The sequence below is a fragment of the Nycticebus coucang genome, chromosome 10 (assembly GCF_027406575.1).
Source record: "Nycticebus coucang isolate mNycCou1 chromosome 10, mNycCou1.pri, whole genome shotgun sequence".
Lineage (NCBI taxonomy): Eukaryota > Metazoa > Chordata > Mammalia > Primates > Lorisidae > Nycticebus > Nycticebus coucang.
In genome coordinates, this window is record NC_069789.1 from 123,762,890 (window position 1) to 123,778,850 (window position 15,961).

Sequence of the window (15,961 nt, forward strand, 5' to 3'; positions counted from 1 at the left end):
ATTAGCTGGTGTCTATAGTCTTTTCTTTAAACTATAATACTGTTTTTCCGTTTTATTATCTGTTGGAAGCAAGTCACGAAATTTAGCCCACACTCAAAGCTCCAATTCCAGAAGAGAAAAATATCAAAGAATCTGTCATCATATGTTAATACTGCCACAGTCATTAATAAATATGGAGAAGATACTTTGAGGCAATGCGTTCGTCCTATTTCTTCTTAAATTTTTTACCCACTACTATTAGCGTTCCTCGGTGGATCTTGCCGATAGCAATTATGACTGTGATATTCTAGTGGTGATTTTCCATGTCTCTCATTTCTTCCATATTTATTATTTAGAATTCTATATGGGAGATTTGTCCCTTCTACTTCATTTATTTTTATTTATATAATCAGTATATCAATGTGGACTCATGGATATTTATTTTATTTTTTGAGTATAACCTAATACTTTTGTAATTTTTATTGCTGAGATTGTTCCAGCCTTATTCATCAGGGTTCTTTCCAGGTTGGCTCGTGCGGTTTTTTACTGTGTGTGGGGTTCCCCTCCCCCCCGTTTGTTTGATTGTTTGTTTGTTTGTTTTAACCCTTAAGTGCCTTCTTACTCTCTAGCATTATAAGATATTCCAGACTCATGTTATTTTTTCTCTGCCCCAGTCCTGGAATTGGCTATTTCTCCAGGGATCACTGGCTCCTTTTAATGGAGAATGATGTTTAAAAATAAACATGAGTTCATTACTGATGTGGCTGACTCTGAGTCAGTACCAGACTGCTCATTCTGACCCTCCCCCTGCTTTGTTTGTAACTTCTTTCCCTGACAGTGAAAAGCCTGGCTCATTTTATTGGTCATCTTGGCAAAAATGGGCAGCACTGACCCTTGCTACCTTCTCCTTGGTTTCTGTGAGTCTGCTGTCCCCTGACGTTTCTCCTGTGTTTTGCTTGTTTGCAGGTTCCCCTGTTTCATGGATCCTTTAAATGTGGGAGGCTTTGTTCTTTCCTCTCACTTCCTGCACCTTCCTGCCCTCTTTCATGGGCTGTTTCCTGTCTATGCTGATGATGCCCATTCTCTGCCCTAGCACTGATCTCTTCTCTGAGCCCCAGACCTGGAGGATCTGGACTTCGTGGATCTTCGCCCCCCAACCTGGTGATCCTTGGGCCTTAACACCATGTCCCAAATTTCAAACCCACTCTTCCTCTCGGTCCTTGTCTGAGGATAGCCCCTCCATGCTTCAGGCTCCCAGAGAGAACCTGGGCCCCAATCTGGATGCCTCCTTCCCCGTCCCTCCCACAGCTGGGCCCATCAACCTCTGCAGCTTGGCCTCTAAGACCCCTGGAAGGACATCTCACACCTGCCCTCTTCTCGTTTACAGTTCTGCCTTGGTCCAGTGCTGTTTTCTCCCACTCGTCCTGGGCCTCCTCCCTGGGCTCCCAGCCTCCCATCTCACCCTTTAGCCCAGTTAAAACTGTTATAAGGGAAAGAAGTTAATAGCAAAGTAAATCACATTGCATTTCAGCTTAAGAGGAAAAATCCTTTCAGGAATCACTCTATTGCTTTAAAAAATCCAGAGTTAGGGGCAGCACCTGTGGCTTAGTGAGTGGGGCACTGGCCCCATATACTGAGGGTGGTAAGTTCAAACCCAACCCTGGCCTAACTGCAATGAAAAAATAGCCGGGCGTTGTGGCGGGCACCTGTAGTCCCAGCTACTCGGGAGGCTGAGGCAAGAGAATCACCCAAGCCCAGGAGCTGGAGGTTGCTGTGAGCTGTCAAAGTGAGACTCTGTCTCTAAAAAAAAAAAATCCAGAGTTAGGAAGAGAACAGAGATATGGTTCCCTTTACACTATAATAGTCGCCATCAGTACTTGTAAGATTCCTTTTGATTCACATCAACTGAAGGAATTTTCATAATTATTCTTGTAAACATGACTTATATGGGGTATTTAAACAATTCCTACAAGTATTTGCAACAACTGAATTGTATAAAGGGATTTGTACATGAACTTGTGAGCTCAAGCAATCCACCTGCCTCAGCCTCCCAGAGCTAAGATTACAGGTGTGAGCCACCATGCCTAGCCAGGATTTTACACATGTTAAAAGGCAAACGACCAGCATATAGGGGCCTTGGGAGGAATCTTGTCTTCCAGTCTGCTATCAGTGAATATTGGGACATTGAATTCATTGTAAAGAGACTATAAATGCATCTGCTTTGAAACACTTTGTGCGTTTAAATCTTGGCTAGACAGGCTTTTACAGTAAGCCGACACTTGTATGGTGCCTCCTTCATGCCAGACACTGTTCTAGGCCCTTAACCTGCATTAATTCAGTAACTCTCACACAACCTGTAGGGGGCAGCTACGGTTACTATCCCAATTTCTCAGTGAGGCATTTTGGAGTTTAAACCTGTTGCTTCAGACGCCATTGCTAGTAAGTAAGCAGCTGCACTAGGATTTGAACCCAAGAGAACCCAGTCCCAGCGTGTGTGCCTTTAGCCACCATTGCTCCATCTTTAAAGGAGGCACTCACATATCTGATCTTACAGTTTCCTCCTTTTGGAAGAGGGGCTTAAGTTACTCTCCTCTCCAGCTCCTAAAAATTTTTTCAACATCCTCAATTATTTGTAAAGAAAACCACTTTTAACTCTTGGGGGAGAGGGAATTTCAAGCGTACGCCCAGCCTCACCAATTACCAGTGTATGGCTGTTGTTGTTTCTTCCATATCCTGTGCATTTTTTCCTCTGCTTAATTATTTTCAAAGCTAATCTAGATACATTTTATAAAAGGACTTGTTTTTAAGAAAAAATAACAAAGAAAAAAGAACCACAATTCTTTGCCTCAGGTCATTCCCCTTGCCACCAAATTGACCACTTTCCTGATTCTCTATGCCCTTTCGGTCCCTGCCCCCCTTTTCAAATGCAGACAAGTGTGTGCAGTGTGGCATTATCACCCCAGCACTGTCCCTGGCTCGTTTTCTGTAACTCTATACTCCAGGTGTCTCACCACGTTGCTCTGAAGCCTAAAAATGATCCTTCTTAACGACCATGGGCAGGCTGAGGTTGCTTGGCAGTCCTCTCCCCTGCAGCAGGACGTTTAATCTGCTTGTGGCTTTTGCCATGATCGTGGCTTCTTACCTTATTGGGTTTATTTTCTGGATCCTTCTCCCCTCAAACCAGATCTGGCTTCTCTTAACACTCCTTGCACACTGTAACTTCTCATTGAGCATATCCTGTTTACCCTAGTCAACATGAAACAATGATGTGGGTATTCGTTCATTATTTGCCTAGGGCCAAATTTATCGTTTGCAGGAGGGCAGGAATTAGGACTGTCTTTGTCCCTGCTGTGTCCCCAGCATCACCCAGCACAGGGCCTGGCACTCAGTAGGTGCTCAGTAAATGTGTGCTGAAAGAATGGAGGAATTAATGAATGTGGGGCTCAAGACCCGGCCATATAGCATAAGGGCAGTTGGAAGCCACAGAAGTGTTCTAAGCATATTTTACTCAGACCTTAATGTGTATATAAATCCCTTGGGATTTGGTTAAAATGCAGGTTCTGCTTGAGTGGGTCTAGGAAAGGGCCTGGGATTCTACATTTCCAGCAGATTCCCAGGTGATGCCAAGGCTTTGTGTAGCAATGGTCTTGCCGTGCTGTTCGGTACAGCAGCCACTAGCTACCCATGGCTGTTGAACACTTGAATTATAGCTAGTGTGACTCAAATGTATTTAAGTGTAAAATACCCATTAGATTTCAAAGACTTGATACAAAAAATTTTTTTATATTGATCCCATTTTAATATGGTAATATTTTGGATATTTTGGGTTAAATAAAATTTAAAATTAATTTCATCTGTGTTTTTTTTTTTAATTTGACTACTAGAAAATTTAACATCCCATTTATGGCTGACATCATGTTTTTACTAGATCATGCTCCCTGTAACCTCTAAGCATTTAGACATGCCTTTCTGTTTTTTCAGAGCACCCCTCTTTCTTGCACCCTCCTCCCCACAACTAATTCTATATATTTTTCAGGTCTTAACTAAGATGCCACCTCCTCTGGGAACCTTCCTTAGGCCCCCCCCCAGGGTGGGTCAGGTGCCCTTCCTGGGCTCCCACAGCTCCTTGGGTTCCCCCCATCTTAGCCTTGACACCTCTGCCTGCACCTCCCCCATCCTGGCTCTGACCGTGATGTCAGCTTCTGTGTGTCTCCCTCTTCACACTAATAAATCCATGAAGAGGGAGCAAAGTCTGTCTTGCTCATCACATTATCTCCGGAACCTGCCACAGGGTCAGTAAATATACTGAATTAGTAAATGACAAGTAAGATGTGGGTTGTGCACATTTTACATTTTTTTTTTTTTTGAGACTTTGTCGCCCTCAGTAGAGTGCCGTAGTGTCACAGCTCACAGCAACCTCTAACTCTTGGGCTCAAGCAATTCTCTTGCCTCAGCCTCCCAAGCAGCCGGGACTACAGACACCCGCCACAGCACCCGGCTATTTTTAGAGACGAGGTCTCACTCTTACTCAGGCTGGTCTCGAACTCCTGAGCTCAGGCAGTTCACCTGCCTCGGCTTCCCAGAGTGCTAGGATTACAAGCCTGAGCCACCTCGCCCGGCCCACATTTTATACTCTTGAACTGGACTGTGATGCCAGCTTTGAAGGTCTTGTTTTAGTACACCCTGCCACCAACATGGCCTCTTAAACTGCTTCAACTACTCTGCTGGGTGTACAGTAGGCACACCATGGATCTTGCCTGCCTGTTTTGTTTCTGAAACAGAGCCTCTCTCTGTTGCCCTGATGCCAGAGTGTCATGGCATCAGGCTAGCTCACAGCAACCTCAAACTGGGCTGAAGTGATCTTCCTACCTCAGCCTCCCAAGTAGCTGGGACTACAGGCACCCACCACAAGGCCCGGTTAGTTTTTCTATTTTTAGTAGAGATAGGGTCTCACGTTTGCCCTGGTCTCAAACTCCTGAACTCAGGGTAATCCACCTGCCTCGGCCTCCCACAGTGCCAGAATTGTAAAACTATTAAAGCAACAGAACAGCCTCAATTTCAGCTAGGCTGACGCCAGAGCACTTTTGCACACCAAGTTCTCATCTGCTCTTTTGAAGAATTGTTCTGTCTAGGCTGCGCAGTGTCTCACAGCTGTAATCCCAGCACAGTGGTTCTCAAAGTGTGGAGTTGGACCAGGAGCATCAGCGTCACCAGGGGCCCTCTGAGAAATGCAGATTCCTCTGGGATTCAGTTCTCAGGATCCCTCCGGGGCTGTGTGCTGAGTCGAGCATCACTGCACTAGAGCACGGCAGTGAAGGAAGGTTCAAGTTGTGTGTCTGGCTCTCTGATTTGAGATGAGTTACGTCAACCATCCTGCCTCATGTCTGTAAAATGGTGCATCTTATAGTGCTGTGATATGAGCCAATGAGTTAACAGAGGTAGACCACTCAGAATAGTTAGGCTCTCAGACTTTATCAGACATTGGCATCACCTTGGAGGGCTTGTTAAAACATGGACTGCCAGCCCTCCCTGACCCTCAGATTTTTTCATTCTCACTGAGGGCAGCCTGAGAATTTCCATTTCTAGAAAGCTTATTGGTCAAGTTGATGATATTGCTGGGCCAGGAGGCCCTACTTTGAGAACCACTGAGTTAGATGTGATCGTTATGGATCTCCAGTCCCCTTCTTGGTGGGCCTTCAGTCACCTCAGGTGCTCTGGGCTCCTCATTTTGCTGACTCAGGCCTCTGTGTCCTCCTCTCCCTCCTTTCTGGCATCAGCGTTGCGAGCTGGATTCCCCATGGCTGGTAACTGGAGCTCTGAGCCCTGCTTTCCGCTGAGAGTAGCCCCAGCCTCCACCTGTTCGGGGCCCCTGATTGATGGTTCCTTCAGCTGCACTGTTCCTTTTTTGGCAGCCTTCAGAACTGTCTCCAGCTTTCTTATATAAGCAGACATCTTTCCTCGTAACCTCTGGGAGGATGCAGTTGCCACCTCATTCCTGATCCTCTGGCTGTCCACTCCAGTCCTCACTCAACCCCATCACAGGCATTTCTTTGCTAATACAAATGCTTTCGAATACAGGGCCAATTCAATCTCTTCCCACAAACTCCTCTGTCACTTGGCCCTGCTGGCTGGAGCAAGAAGGTCAGTGTGAGTGGAGCTTGCAGTGAGCGGGGAGGATAGCAGGACATGAGGTCAGAGAGGTGAGCAGAAGATAAGATCATACAAGACCTTACAAGTCACGGAAAGAGCTGGGATTTTATCTTAATGGTGGTAGAAAATTTTAAATCCTTTTGAAGAACTGAAAAATATAGTATATCTGTGTGTATGCTTATAGTCATATACACGCATCACATTTTTATATACAAATAGAGTCAAAAAATTATACCATGAACACATATGTAGCCAGCACATAGATAAAAAAATGGGAGGGACATTGCTAGTCTCTAACTTTTGTGGATTCCAGACCAACAATACAAGGGGAGCCTCTTTATCCGTGGTTCACACCATTCCCTTACCATCTCTGTCTATGTCCTGCACCCATTAACAGCACATCCGAGCTGGGTCCATGTCACCCAATCACTCTTGCCCACCCCTTGGGTCTTGGAGTGGACCAGCATGAATCTTCCCTGGGTGTTGGGTTGAAGATGGACTGGAAAGGCAGGGTGCAGTGGCTCACACCTGTAATTCTAGCACTCTGAGATGCCCAGGAGGGTGGATTGCCCTGAGCTCACAGGTTCGAGACCAGCCTGAGCAAGAGCAAGACCCTGTCTCTAAAAATAGCCAGGCATTGTGGCGGGTGTCTGTACTCCCAGCTACTCTGGAGGCTGAAGCAAAAGAATTACTTGAGCCCAAGAGCTGGAAGTTGCTGTGAACTATGACACCAAGGTACTCTATCCAGAGTGACAAAGTGAGGCTCTGTCTCAGAAAAAAAAGGGAGGGGCAGTGCCCCATAGCTCAGTGGGTAGGGTGCCGGCCACATACACGGAGCCTGGTGGGTTCAATCCCAGCCCAGGCCAGCTGAAACAACAATGACAACTGCAACAATGACAAAAAATAGCCAGGCATTGTGGACGGCACCTATAGTCTCATTTACTTGGAAGGCTGAGGTAAGAAAATCATTTAAGCCCAAGAGTTTGAGGTTGCTGTGAGCTGTGATACCACGGCATTCTTTCCAGGGTGACAGCTTGAGACTTTGCTTGATAAAAAGGGTTATAAAAACCAATTGTATTTCTGTACACTTGGAATGAACCATCTGCAAATGAAATAAAGAAAACAATTCTGTTTATACTAGCACCAAAACCAATAAACTTTAGGAATTAATCTAACAAAAGAAGTGCAAACCTACACTCTAAAAAGGAGGAGACATTGTTCAAAGAAGGTAAGGAAGATATAAATAAATGGAAAATCCTTTTATGTGGGTTAGAAGACTTATATTGTGATAATACCCCCTAAATTGATTACGGATTCAGTGGAATCCCTATTAGAATCTCACCTAACTGGGGGGTGGCGCTGTGGCTCAGTGAGTAGGGCGCCGGCCCCATATGCTGAGGGTGGCGGGTTCAAACCCAGCCCCCACCAAATTGCAACAAAAAAATAGCCGGGCGTTGTGGCGGGCGCCTGTAGTCCCAGCTGCTTGGGAGGCTGAGGCAAGAGAATCGCGTAAGCCCAAGAGTTAGAGGTTGCTGTGAGCCATGTGACATCACGGCACTCTACCCAAGGGCGGTACAGGGAGACTCTGTCTCTACACACACACACACACACACACACACACACACACACAGAATCTCACCTAACTGTAGAAATTAGCAAGCTGCAGCTATCATTCATTTGGAATTGCAGAGATCCAGAATAGTCAAAACAATCTTGAAAAGGAAGAACAAAATACGGCTGGCACTTCAAATTTCAAAACTTATTACAAGGCAATGGTCATCAAGGCAGTGTGGTACAGACGTGAGGATAGACATAGATCAACAGAATGGAATTAAGAGTCCAGAAATAACATCATGTGACTGTGGTTAGCCGAGTTGCCACTAGGGTGCCAAGATCATTCAACTGGGAAAGAATCTCTCATCAACAAATTGTTCTCGGACACCTACCTGGCTGGCCACATACAAAAAAATACCTTGTTCGTGTAATTTTTTTGTTTTAATTTTTTTTTTTGAGACAGCCTCAAGCTGTCCTCCTGGGTAGAGTGCTGTAGCATCATAGCTCGCAGCAGCCTCTAACTCCTGGGCTCAAGCAATTCTCCTGCCTCCGCCTCCCAAGTAGCTGGGACTACAGGCGCCCACCACAATGCCCAGCCATTTTTTAGTTGCAGCTGTCATTGTTGTTTGGCGGGCCCAGGCTGGATTCGAACCCACCAGCTCAGGTGTATGTGGCTGGCACCTTAGCTGCTTGAGCCACAGGTGCCGAGCCTTGTTCTTGTTTTACTTCTTTTTTTGCAATTTTTTGGCTAGGGCTGGGTTTGAACCCGCAACCTCCGGCATATGGGGCTGGCGCCCTACCCTTTGAACCACAGCCGCCCCTTGTTTTACTTTTTAAACAACTCCATTGCGATATAGTTCACAAACTACACAATTCACCCATTTAAAATGTACAAATCAATGGAGGGTTTTTTTTGTTTGTTTTTTGACAGAGTCTTACTATGTCATCCTCGGTAGAGTGCTGTGACATCACAGCTCACGGCAACCTCTAACTCTTGGACTTAAGTGATTCTCTTGCCTCAGCCTCCCAAGTAGCTGGGACTCCAGGTGCCCGCCACAACACCCAGCTATTTTTTGGTTGCAGGTGATTAAGCTGGCCCAGGGCCGGATTAGAACCCGCCAACCCTCGGTATATGTGGCTGGTGCCGTAACCACTGTGCTATGGCCACCGAGCCAAATCAATGGTTTTTAGTATAATATATTCACAGATATGGACAACAACACCACAGTCACTTTCAGAACATTTTCATCCCCTCGAAAATAACAAGCACCGCAGCACTAGCTGTCCTGCCCGTCCCTCCACCTCCCCAATCACGAACAACCACTAACCCACCTTCTTTCTGTAGGAACTAGAGTGCTGCTGTCCAGGGAATACTTGGAGCCACCCAAAACTGGAAGAGATAGGAAGATCCTCACCTAGAACCTTCACAGGGGCACAGTCCTACCAACACCCTGATTCCTGACTTCTACCCTCTAGAACTGCAAGACAATAAGTGTCTGTTGTTTAAACCTCATAACTTGCGATCCTTTGTGGCAGCTGCCCTAAAAAGTTAACACAATCACTTTCCACCCTTAGTTGGACATCAGCTTGTTATTATGCCCCGTATTAAGGGGACACAAATTCAACCCATCAGTTAAATTTTCTTTTTTTTTTTTGGCTGGGGCTAGGTTTGAACCCATCACCTCTGGCATATGGGACCAGCACCCTACTCCTTGAGCCACAGGCGCTGCCCCATCAGTTAAATTTTCTAGCTAACACCAGTTCTTTCTGGTACCTGTGTCCAAGCTGCTAATACACTCATCATTTCAGCTGACTATAGTCTGGCCATTCCAGTTAAAAAAAAAAAACTGGCCCAGCGCCTGTAGCTCAGCAGCTAGGGCACCAGCCACATACACCAGAGCTGTCGGGTTCAAACCCGGCCCAGGCCTGCCAAACAATGACAACTAAACCAAAAAATAGCTAAGCATTGTGGCAGGCACCTGTAGTCCCAGCTACGTGGGAGACTGAGGCAAGAGAATCGCTTAAACCCAAGAGTTGGAGGTTGCTGTGGGCACTCTACCAAGGGCAACATAGTGAGACTGTGGCTCAGCGGGTAGGGCGCCGGCCCCATATGCTGAGGGTGGCAGGTTCAGACCCGGCCCCGGCCAAACTGCAAAATAGCCGGGCGTTGTGGCGGGCACCTGTAGTCCCAGCTGCTCGGGAGGCTGAGGCAAGAGAATCGCGTACGCCCAAGAGTTAGAGGTTGCTGTGAGCTGTGTGACGCCACAGCACTCTACCCGAGGGTGGTACAGTGAGACTCTGTCTCTACAAAAAAAAAAAAAAACTGTTTCAAAACTTTTGTATTTCAAAGTGTCAATCCCTTTCCTCCCCCCAAAGACCCCTGTCCCTTAAGCGGATTTTGCTTTCCTGATTCCTTAGCAATCATGGGCACCCCCCTGCTTTACATGTGTGTGACTGAAGATTCATTTTAGTGACTTTTTCAGAGGAGAGAAGTTCTGTTCTGAGAAGGCTGTTTTCACTGTCCACAAACAACTAGCCAGGATTCTAAAATCTTCTTTTTCCAATAAAGTAAAACATTAAAATGACAAAGGTTTTAAAGTACTGATGTTTATAAAATGAAAAGCAAAATATTCCTTTCTTCATTTTTTTAATCTTAGTCTCATCTGGAAAAAAATTGAATGAACAGAACATTATATAACTGTAAACATAAGTAAAAATAATATAAATAAAAACCTTTCTATAGCACTCAATATCTGCCAGGCACTATTCTAAGTGCTGGATACATTTGAAGGTATTTAACTCTCATGGCAATTCTATAAGGTAGATATTTATTATTATCACCATTTCACAGATGAGGAAACTGAGGCTCTGGGAAGTGAATCACTTGCTCAAGGTTACCCAGCTAGAAGTGTCAGAGGTGGGACTCATATCTAGGCTGCCTGGCTCCAAGGTCCTCACCCTTAGCCACTACTGTGTCATGTCAGATGGAGGAAAGAGAGAATTGAATGATTTTGGGGGTTGGGGCAGATGAGAAATGGTGAACTCTACCCCAGCACCTCTTGACACTTCTGTTGAAAGATGTGGAACAGAGGTGGTGGTTGTAGCTCTGTGGGTAGGGCGCTGGCCACATACACCAAGGCTGCAGGTTTGAACCCAGCCTGGGTCAGCTAAACAACAATGACAATTGCGACAAAAAAATAGCTGGGCATTGTGGCGGGCACCTGTAGTCTCAGCTACTTGGGAGGTTGAAGCAAGAGAATCGCTTAAGCCCAGGAGTTTAAGGTTGCTGTGAGCTGTGACATGACCGCACTCTACTGAGGGCAACATAGTGAGACTCTGTCTCAAAAAAAAATTTTTTTCAGGTAGTTCTGGCCAGAACTGCCTTAATTTTTTGGCTCACTACATTGGCTCACTCCTGTAATCCTAGCACTTTGGGAGGCGTAGGCAGGTGGATTGCCTGAACTCAGGACTTCAAGACCAGCCTGAGCAAGAGCAAGACCCATCTCTACCAAAAATAGAAAAACTAGTGGGTGTTGTGGTGGGCGCCTGTAGTCCCAGCTACTCAGGAGACTGAGGCAAGAAGATTGCTCAAGCCCAAGAGTTTGAGGTAGCTGTGAGCTATGCTGCCATCTCACTCTACCCAGGGTGACAGAGTGAGACTCTTTCTAAAAAAAAAATTTAAGGCAGTTCATTAAGAAGATTGTGCAGAGACTTTACCTCTTTCATGCTTACATGGATAGAGCTGGAACATATTCTTCTTAGCAAACTATTTCAAGAACGGAAGAAAAAGTATCCAATGTACTCAGCCCTACTATGAAACTAATTTTGGGGGGGAGTTTTTTTGTTTTTTTGTTTTTTACAGTTTTTGGCCAGGGCTGGGTTTGAACCCGCCACCTCCAGCATATGGGGCCAGCGCCCTACCCCTTTGAGCCACAGGCGCCACCCCTATGAAACTAATTTATAGCAAACCCAATTATAACCTAAGAATATGGGGAAAGGGGGAATGGAGGGGAGAGGGGAGGATGTGGGTGGAGGGAGGGTAATTGGTGGGACCACACCTACAGTGCATCTTACAAGGGTACATGTGAAACTTACTAAATGTAGAATATAAATGTCTTAACACAATAACTAAGAAAATGTCAGGAGGGCTATGTTAACCAGTTTGATGAAAATATTTCAAATTGTATATAAAACCAGTGTATGGTGCCCCATGATTGTATTAATGTACACAGCTATGATTTAATTAAAAAAAAAAAAAGTAGAAGACTGTGCAGTAATGTAGAAATGATCTGGAGTATAATAGGATTTTTTTTTTTTTTTGAGACAGAGCCTCAAGCTGTCACTCTGGGTAGAGTGCTGTGACATCACAGCTCACAGCAACCTCCAACTCCTGGGCTTAAGCAATTCTCTTGCTTCAGCCTCCCGAGTATCTGGGACTACAGGTGCCTAACACAATGCCCAGCTATTTTTTGGTTGTAGTTGTCATTGTTGTTTGGCAGGCCTGTACTGGATTCGAACCCGTCAGCTCTGGTGTATGTGGCTGGCGCCTTAGCCGCTTGAACAACAAGCACCAAGCCTATAATAGGATTTTTAAAAGGGAGGAAACAAAATTGTAAATCACAGTTTGCCCATTATGTAAAGACTGTATCTGAATACAGACAAGAAGGGCAAGAGAATTAAGGGAACAGTCCATTCGGATAGTGTAAGAAAACTCACTCTTCAATAAATACTTTGTCTTAAAAACAAACAAAAATCTTTACAAAATAACCTGAGATACTGAGAATTTTTTTTTTCCCCCTGTGGTTTTTGGCCGGGGCTGGATTTGAACCCAGCACCTCTGGCATATGGGACTGGCGCCCTACTCCTTGAGCCACAGGCGCCACCCTATACTGAGAATTTTTTTTTTTTTTTTTTTTTGTAGAGACAGAGTCTCACTTTATGGCCTTCGGTAGAGTGCCGTGGCTTCACACAGCTCACAGCAACCTCCAACTCCTGGGGCTTAAGCGATCCTCTTGCCTCAGCCTCCCGAGTAGCTGGGACTACAGGCGCCCGCCACAACGCCCGGTTATTTTTTTTGGTTGCAGTTTGGCCGGGGCCGGGCTTGAACCCGCCACCCTCGGCATATGGGGCCGGCGCCTCACCGACTGAGCCACAGGCGCCGCCCTATACTGAGAATTTTTTAAAAGCCTTTAGCATTTCTAAGGATTGGGAGGTATTTGATACTTTTTAAAAATAAAAATTTTGTTTTAGAATAGTTGTAGATTTACAGAAAAATTAAGAAGTTAGTGCAATTAAGATTTGTCTGAATGGGGTGGTGCCTGTGGCTCAAAGGGGTAGGGCACCAGCCCCATATGCCAGAGGTGACGGGTTCAAACCCAGCCCTGGCCAAAAAAAAAACACAAAAAAAAAAAAAAAAAAAATTTGTCTGAATGTATGGTAGAATTGGCCCGTAAAATCATTTAGTGTCTTTCTTAGAAGTAGATCGTCTTTGATTATTGGTCTATTCAGATTCTGTACTTTTCCAAATGCTAGTTGTTGACATTAATACTTCCATGGAGAATTTCCTATTTTCATCTAAATTAAAATTTTTAGGTATAAAAAAAGAAAAGCCCTCCGACCAGCTGGTTCCTCGAGAGATCCAACCCTCGCTCCTGATTGGACATTAAGGATAATGGGCGGGTCCTAGGGGCTGAGTGACAGAGACTGGAAGCAGAGCCAGGAACTTGGGCAGAACATCTTGGAAAGCGAGTCGAGACGGGTGGGTCTTAGCTCTGGTGGCCTCGTGTACAGTTGTAGACCTGGGAAGTCGCAGGCCCAGTGCACAGCGGGAGGAGGACTGTTCTCTGTTCCATTACAAGAATCGTCACCAAGGACCCAGGACACCATCTTTCATATTATATGCGAGTAGCGCCCCCTGGAGCTCAAAGATTGGTGATGACCCTGGAGTTAGGCAAAGCGGCGTCAGTCCTGGCACAAAGTCCGGGGTGCATTCCCTGCCCCAAACTCTCAGGACAGGGCTTGAGTCTGAGGCTTATACTATCTCCCCCCGGGGTCAGTTCACATTTCCCCATCACGTTCCACCATCTCGACCTCTTGCTTGGCCGCAGGATGGGATACAGCTCACCATTTCCTCCAAGGAGAGACATCATGTCACATGTAGAGAATTGGTTTTAAAAAGCATCCCACCCTTTGCCCCACCATCACTTTTTAATGTTGTATTTTTCCTAAATTTTCGTATAAACAGAATAATAAACACTCATGCACTCACTACCCAACTTAGTACCTCCTTCCCTCCCCCTCCCCCCAATCTCCCCTTTAACCCCCTCTCTACCTTCCCTTCCTTCTTTTTTCCCCTTCTTCACCTCCTTGTCCCCCTTCTCCTTTGTTTTGTTTTGTTATTGAAACAGTGTCTCACTCTGCCTCCACGGTGTCATAGCTCACAGCAACCTCAAACTCTTCCTCAGCCTTCCAAGTAGATGGGACTACAGGTGCCCACCACAACGCTGGTCTATTTGTATGGACAAGGTCTCGCTCTTGCTCAGGCTGGTCTCAAACTCCTGAGCTCAGGCAATCCACCCGGGTCAGCCTCCCAGAGTGCTAAGATTACAGGCGTGAGCCACCACACCAGGCCAGATTTTAACCTTTAATATCTAACATTATTTTATTTTTGTTGTTGTTGTTGCAGCTGTCGTTGTTTTAGCTGGCCGGGCCCCGATTCAAATCTGCCAGCCTTGGTGTATGTGGCCAGCGCCCTACTCACTGAGCTTCAGGCGCCGCCCAATATCTAACATTATTGCTTTCGGAAAGTTTTTCCCTGAACCAATAATACAGTGCTAATTACATAAAAATATACACACATAAAAAGTAGTTCTTCGGTTTTTCAGGAAAAAAAAAATCCAAGTATAACTTCTAGACTAGTCAAGTTTTTTGTTTTAATTATAATTAAAGTCTTAGACATCTCATTTATTTGTTCTGTAACTTACATATTTAAGTTAAAGAAACATTATTAGACAAGCATGACAAATTATAAATGTAAGGTGCCATCACTGAGTAAATAGATTCCTCAGCGGAGAGGTCCCTTGTCTCACCAACTAATGAAGCAACAATATGCATTCGTTTACTTTTATTAGATGATACACTGCTGCAAATGCTAATCCTCTCTGCTCCCCGGTGTTTATTTTGCGTATAGATGTGAGTTGGTTCAAATGTATGAACAATCTCTCTAATAATCAACAAGATGAGCTGGGCTTGGGCTTCAGTGAAGATTGATGGTGTTTGTCTGAATCAAGCCATCTGACCCATCTCCAGTATCAAGAACTCTCTGAACTGCTTCCTCAAAGGCTGCTGCGACATTCATGGCATCTTTTGCACTTGTTTCAAAGTAAGGATAGTCACCTTATCCCTGCTCTAGGTCTGGGCTTCGATAGTCACCTGGCGTTCACTTAGGTCAATCCTGTTACCCAAAATCACAAAAGGAAAGTTTTTGGGCTCTTTCATATCCCCGTAATATATGAATTCTTTCTTCCAGTTACTCTAGTTCTGGAAGTTTTGCGAATCATCAACACTAAAAGTGAGCAGGCCAACCTCTGTAAGATGATGGGCTCAAGCTTCAGAATCGCTCTTCACTGTGTCCCAAATCTACCTGGTAACCAAATGTCCATCCACCTCCAAATCTTTATTTAAAAATTCCACACCTTTATTGTACCCTCAGTGAATCCCCAACAATAAAATAAAAATAAAAAATTCCACACCTATTGTATGGAAGAGCTGGGTGTCAAACTTATTAGTTGTGTATCTGTTCCTAAGAGAACTTTTCCCAACTCCACCATCTCCAAGAATTCCTTTAAAAAGTAATGATTTTCAACTGGCTTATTGTACCCTCGATGAATCCCCAACAATAAAAAAAAAAAAAAAAAAGTAATGATTTTCCTGCCATTATTAATCTCAAGAGCTCTGAGATTAATGGTGTGATTCAAGCATTATCTCTTGTGTTGTTGAGAAGATTCACTTGGACGCAGAGAGAAAGCGCTTCATCACAATGCCAGGCTTCGTACAGGAGAACAAGAAGTCTCTTCAGGCCCCCAGAGTTGTGTAGTCTCGGAGCCACATGTGAAGGATGCCCTGAGAGCTCCAGGATGACATGTTTGGGTGCAATGAGGACAGAAAGAGGGGCATGGACCTGGTGGGCAGGAGGCAGCAGCGGGGCACTGTCCAGTGCAAAGGGAACAACATGGGGACAGGCCGGGCCGCCAACTATCTTTAATACGAAAATATGGGT

The 15,961-nt window shown here is 45.2% G+C and overlaps 1 pseudogene; it reads right to left on the reverse strand.

Annotated features, from left to right (window-relative positions):
• Positions 1-14,912: 14,912 nt before the first annotated feature.
• On the reverse strand, positions 14,913-15,537 carry LOC128595589 (ras-related protein Rab-9A-like; annotated as a pseudogene).
• Positions 15,538-15,961: the final 424 nt, after the last annotated feature.